The 6,434-nt window shown below is 46.2% G+C and overlaps 1 protein-coding gene across 1 annotated transcript in view; it reads left to right on the plus strand.

The window, feature by feature from the left end:
- The first annotated feature begins 471 nt into the window (after window positions 1-471).
- The window catches only part of DHDDS (dehydrodolichyl diphosphate synthase subunit), a 71,258-nt gene continuing 65,295 nt past the window's right edge, over window positions 472-6,434 (plus strand). The window contains exon 1 of the mRNA XM_069972602.1: window positions 472-475. The gene's annotated coding sequence lies outside the window, so the exon portion shown is untranslated. The remainder of the gene's footprint in view (window positions 476-6,434) is intronic.

Genomic DNA, 6,434 nt, shown 5'->3' on the forward strand with positions numbered 1-6,434 from the left:
GAGCTCATATCAGGTACAATACCTACTACCTCCACCTTCTTATCCAACTTACTTGTCACATATTCCTGCTTTGTCAAGGGTAGAAGGTATGAGTGCGACCCAAGCATGCTCCAGTCCAGTTGCTCGGCACTTGATTACCAGTGGCTAAAGAAGTTGGATGCAGCCTGAGGGTTGCCTGGAAAACATGGATACAGCCATAAGTTATATCAATGTTTTCCAAGACTCCCTAGGACTGTACCCAACTTTTTTTTAGCCACCACTAATCAAATGCCAAGTGGTTGGAGTGGAGCATGCTTGAGTTGCTCTCCTGTCTAATTATGTAATAATCATATGACATGTGAACATAAAAAGTGTCCATGTTAATATCTACATTATATAACATGTCTGAATTAAGGCTTTGCCAAACCTTTAGGTTACAAACCCACTTGGCGGGTCTGCAGCGAGTCTCCATGCTGCGTTTTTGCAGTGAGACTCGCTGCAGATCCCGGCCCTATGCTTTTAATGGCAGACAAACACGCAGCAGGGATGTACATCCCTGCTGCGAGTTTGTCTGCAGCCCTCCCCATTAACCCCCCGGCCGCGGGAGCTGATACTTCACCTGATCCTGGCTCCGGCGGTTCCCGATGTCTTCAGCAAGCCGGAGCGGGGACCAGGTGAAGTATATGCTCCAGCCAGCCGCCCGCAGCCCCGGCCGCCCGATCGCCCACCCGCAGCCGCCCCCGCCCGATCGCCCCCCCGCAGCCGCCCCCGCCCGATCGCCCCCCCGCAGCCCCGGCCGCCCAATCGCCCCCCCCGCAGCCCCGGCCGCCCAATCGCCCCCCCCGCAGCCCCGGCCGCCCAATCGCCCCCCCCCGCAGCCCCGGCCGCCCAATCGCCCCCCCCGCAGCCCCGGCCGCCCAATCGCCCCCCCCCGCAGCCCCGGCCGCCCAATCGCCCCCCCCCGCAGCCCCGGCCGCCCAATCGCCCCCCCCGCAGCCCCGGCCGCCCAATCGCCCCCCCGCAGCCCCGGACGCCCGATCGCCCCCCCCGCAGCCTCGGCCGCCCCCCCCCGCAGCCCCGGACGCCCGATCGCCCCCCCGCAGCACCGCGTGCGATCGGTGCTGCGGGGGGGGCGTGCGATCGGTGCTGCGGGGGGCGTGCGATCGGTGCTGTGGGGGGGGGGCGATCGGGCGGCCGGGGCTGCCGGGGGCGGCCGGGGCTGCGGGGGGGCGATTGGGTGGCCGGGGCTGCGGGGGGGCGATTGGGTGGCCGGGGCTGCGGGGGGGCGATTGGGTGGCCGGGGCTGCGGGGGGGCGATTGGGTGGCCGGGGCTGCGGGGGGGCGATTGGGTGGCCGGGGCTGCGGGGGGGCGATCGGGCTGCGGGGGGGCGATCGGGCGGCCGGGGCTGCGGGCAGCTGGCTGGAGCATATACTTCACCTGGTCCCCGCTCCGGCTTGCTGAAGACATCGGGAACCGCCGGAGCCGGGATCAGGTGAAGTATCAGCTCCGGCGGCCGGGGGGTTAATGGGGAGGGCTGCAGACAAACTCGCAGCAGGGATGTACATCCCTGCTGCGTGTTTGTCTGCCATTAAAAGCATAGGTCCGGGATCTGCAGCGAGTCTCACTGCAAAAACGCAGCATGGAGACTCGCTGCAGACCCGCCAAGTGGGTTTGTAACCTTAATCAGAATGGACATATGTTTATGTGGATTATACCTGAAACACATTTAAATGGGAATATCCAGCGGAAATCTTTTTCTTTCAAATCAACTGGTGTCAGAAAGTTATATAGATTTGTAATTTACTTCTATTAGAAAATCTCAAGTGTTCCTATACTTATCAGCAACTGTATGTCCTGCAGGAAATGTTTTATTTTCAGTCTGACACAGTGACTCTCTGCTGACATCTCTGTCTGAGGGTATGTGCATACTGAGGAATTCAGACGGAACCTCCGTCGCGGAATTCCCAGCTCGCGAACTGCAGTGGGCGCGCGCGTCTCCACCTGTGTCATAGACTCCATTCTATGCATGGGCGGATTCCTTCCGCCGTCCAAAGAATGATCAAGTTCATTCTTGGGATGGAGGAAGGAATCCGCCCGGGCATAGAATGGAGTCTTTGACACAGGTGGAGACACGGGCGCCCGACAATATCCGCGAGTGGGCGCGAGGGACGGATTACACGACAGACTTTGCGTCTAAATTACTCAGTGTGCACATTCCCTGAGACAGGAACTGTCCAGAGCAGGAGAAGTTTTCTATGGGGATTTGATGCTGCTCTGGACAGTTCCTGTCTCGGCCAGAGATGTCAGCAGAGAGCACTTGTATCAGACTGAAAATAAAACATTTCCTGCAGGACATACAGCTTCTGATAAGTATGGGAACACTTGAGATTTTCTAATAGAAGTAAATTACAAATCTATATAACTTTTTGACACCAGTTGATTTGAAAGAAAAAGATCTTTGCTGGATAACCCCTGGGGGGTGGGGTTGGACTGTTTAATTTTATAATGTTTGGCCTTCTCTGTATGTGTAAAGCTGAGCATACAAATAAGATGTGTTACTGTTATGCTAGAGATAGAACATAAGGCAAACTATAGTGTGCTGATGATTCATTGTGTAAGTAGCTAAACTGTAACCAGATCAAGTGACAAAAAAAGTTTGTGTTTTTTTCTGATTAAAACAACTAGTGATCTTCCCTGTGATGTCTACCAATGTAAATGATGTGTGTTATGTCACCATGGCTGCCTATAGTAATAAGGGAATACTTACACCCAATAACCCTAGTCATGACCATATATCCAGTCTGCAATGCTCTTCAGTCATGGAACCTCACTGCAACCATATTTTCAATGAGAATCACCTCCAGGTGCTCGTCCTCTAACAACCTGGTGGACTCCAGCCCTGATTCCTGGATAAACCACCCATGGCTGCCCATAGTAAATAACACCAATGCTAATAATGATAGTGGTTTAGGGTCCATTTACACAGAAAGATTATCTGCCAAAGATTTGAAGACAAAGCCAGGAATGGATTTGAAAAGAGGAGAAATCTCAGGCTTTCCTATGACCTGATCTCTGTTTATAGTCTGTTTCTGGCTTTGGCTTCAAATCTATGGCAGATAATCTTTCTGTGTAAATGGACCCTTATACATGTGATTCTTGGCAGGATTACCAATGTCTATAGCTTGGCTGTGTTTGGATCCAAAATCCTTCACCTGACAGGAGACAATAGTATGAGACAATAATATGGTGTATAATAAATGGTGATAATATGGTGTATAATAAATAGTGATAATATGGTGAATAATAAATGGTGTATAATAGTGATAATATGGTGTATAATAAATGTTGTATAATAAATAGTGATATGGTGTATAATAAATGGTGTATAATAAATAGTGATAATATGGTGTATAATAAGTGGTGTATAATAAATAGTGATAATATGGTGTATAATAAGTGGTGTATAATAAATAGTGATAATATGGTGTATAATAAATGGTGTATAATAGTGATAATATGGTGTATAATAAATGGTGTATAATAGTGATAATATGGTGTAAAATAGTGATAATATGGTGTATAATAAATGGTGTATAATAGTGATAATATGGTGTATAATAAATAGTGATAATATGGTGAATAATAAATGGTGTATAATAGTATAATAGTGATAATATGGTGTATAATAAATGGTGTATAATAAATAGTGATATGGTGTATAATAAATAGTGATAATGTGGTGTATAATAAGTGGTGTATAATAAATAGTGATAATATGGTGTATAATAAATAGTGATAATGTGGTCTATAATAAATGGTGTATAATAGTGATAAAATGGTGTATAATAGTGATAATATGGTGTATAATAAATGGTGTATAATAGTGATAATATGGTGTATAATAAATGGTGTATGATAGTGATAATATGGTGTATGATAAATGGTGTATAATAAATAGTGATATGGTGTATAATAAATGGTGATAATATGGTGTATAATAAATAGTGATAATATGGTGTATAATAAGTGGTGTATAATAAATAGTGATAATATGGTGTATAATAAATAGTGATAATGTGGTCTATAATAAATTGTGTATAATAGTGATAATATGGTGTAAAATAGTGATAATATGGTGTATAATAAATGGTGTATAATAGTGATAATATGGTGTATAATAAATGGTGTATAATAGTGATAATATGGTGTATAATAAATGGTGTATAATAGTGATAATATGGTGTATGATAAATATGGATATTATGGTGTATAATAAATCCATCAGTTTATGCCTGCGGCTTCTTGTTATTAGCTGTAGCTCATTGCTGGACAATTAGAACAGGGCTGGGATTAGGAATCGCGATAATCGCCATTTAAATGCCTCTTTAAGGACCACCCATCATCTCCTGTGTGATGGGCTGAATGAATGAGCTCTGGGAAACGCTCGCCGGCCGCTGGCTTCTCCTCGCAGTAAATTGCCAGGAATCCCAGCAATGTCGGGTATATTTATCTTCCTTTCTGCCCCCACTCCTCTTGTTTCCGTTGCCTAAAAAGGTGAAAGCAATCGGAAGCGTCCCCCTCCCCCCGCCTCTGGTTCCTGCCAGGAGAGGTGATTCTGACCCCTCTAAGCTGATGGTCACACTACACCCAATAAACCTAGTCATGACCCTACTAGCAGTCTGCAATGATCTTCACTCATGGGACTTCATTGCAGCCACATTTCCACTTGGAATCCCCTTCAGGTGCTCATCCTCTAAAAACCTGGAGGACTCCAACCCCCATTCCTGTCGATATATTCTATATCAATGTACAATGAACACTGGGACTTCATCATCTTAGAAAGGAAATGTCGCATAATAGGTCACCCAAATCCTCAGTTCTAGTCTCCTCTTCTCTATCACCCAATGGGACACTATGATATAATAATATATCTGCCTATAGTATGCCACACTGAGTCCATATGAGTATACCATAGGCATAATACAAATAGGCATGGAAGGAAGTAGCCCAGTTCTCCTTGGTGACCCTCACTTCAGGCAGGGAATAGTTAAAGGTTTCAATTAAATCCAGCGGCCAGTACCAGTTTGAACTGACCACAGGAAATAGTGGCTGGACACACTGGTGACAAGGGCTTTGTCCCATGCATGGGTGTGACACACAAAGATGGCCTTTACATTCCTTTATGGGGGTTGAAAGGATTTTTTTTTTTTTTTTTTACCTAAACAGAGTCTTATAATAAAGAACCAAGGAGTCCTGAGGCAATAAGGGAGTCGTGTCCTGCTGTCTCATCTCCAATGCATTGCTAATGGACCCCAGCTAGTAGTATGCATATATCAGCCTCAACCATCCATGCAGATTCTGATTTAAAAACTGTAGACCTCAAAGTTTCTTTTTTTTTTTTTTAGAATCATAAAAAAAGGTAAAGAAACCTTACACCTTGATGTGGCGTCTTAAGGGTGAGTTCACACGTACAGGATCTGCAGCAGATTTGATGTTGCAGATTCAAGGCAAATCCAATCTGGACCATGAAATCTGCTGCGGATCTGCTGCAGATTTGATGGCGCAGATATGAAGCTGCAGATTTAAAGCAAATCAATTCTGGGCCATCAAGTCTGCTGCGTATCTTTGGCGGATCTGCTGCAGATTCTAATCTGCACCATCAAATCTGCTGCAGATCCTGTATGTGTGAACGCACCGAAAACATGAAGGATTCCTAACCATTTATGCCCCCTCTTATCCTACTACAATGTGACCCTTATTATCGATAATGGTCAAATAGAAAATCCTTACAGCCAGACAGTTATCCAAAAAGAATTGGGATAGTAAATTCTTGTCAAATGTTGCCAATAAGCCCTCCCCTCTCCTGTGCTCTGGGGGGGGGGGGGGAGGGAAGGAATAAGAGGAGATGGAATTGGGAAATCACTCCAGGTCAGCTCAACCCCTGACTGGTCATCTTTCAGCTCCATTTGTCTAGGGAGGTGGGATTCATAGGGGAGGTCTCAATAGTGTGCCAAAGTGTGGTAGTCATTCATTTCCTGGCAGGTGGTCTCTGCTGCTGATTGGACAGTTGCTGCACCCCCCAAGCCCCCAAATTGCAATATTCTTTCCTGGGAGAAGTGTGGTGGAATCTTCTTCCTTGGCCAGGAGCATGTGATGATGACAATATGTGGACCTACGTGGGAGCTTAGCCTGACCTCTCCTAGAAGACAACTATTTAACCTTTGGGCTCAACATGGCAGAAGGTGATGGGATTGAGGGGGTTGGGGACGTTCTTAGCATTTCATCCCAAAGGTGATTTTCCTAAAATTTGAAAGCGTGTTGGTAAGAAGGGAGGAGGAGGAGGAGGAGGAGGGTAAGGGGGGATCTTTGCCTGTTGGTCTTCAATTGTCTTGCAAAATTTTGGATCTTTTCAAAGGCAACTGCCCTCCCATCTCTATTGTCTAGGAAAGATGTA

Source organism: Dendropsophus ebraccatus, chromosome 5, assembly GCF_027789765.1.
Source record: "Dendropsophus ebraccatus isolate aDenEbr1 chromosome 5, aDenEbr1.pat, whole genome shotgun sequence".
Classification (NCBI taxonomy): domain Eukaryota; kingdom Metazoa; phylum Chordata; class Amphibia; order Anura; family Hylidae; genus Dendropsophus; species Dendropsophus ebraccatus.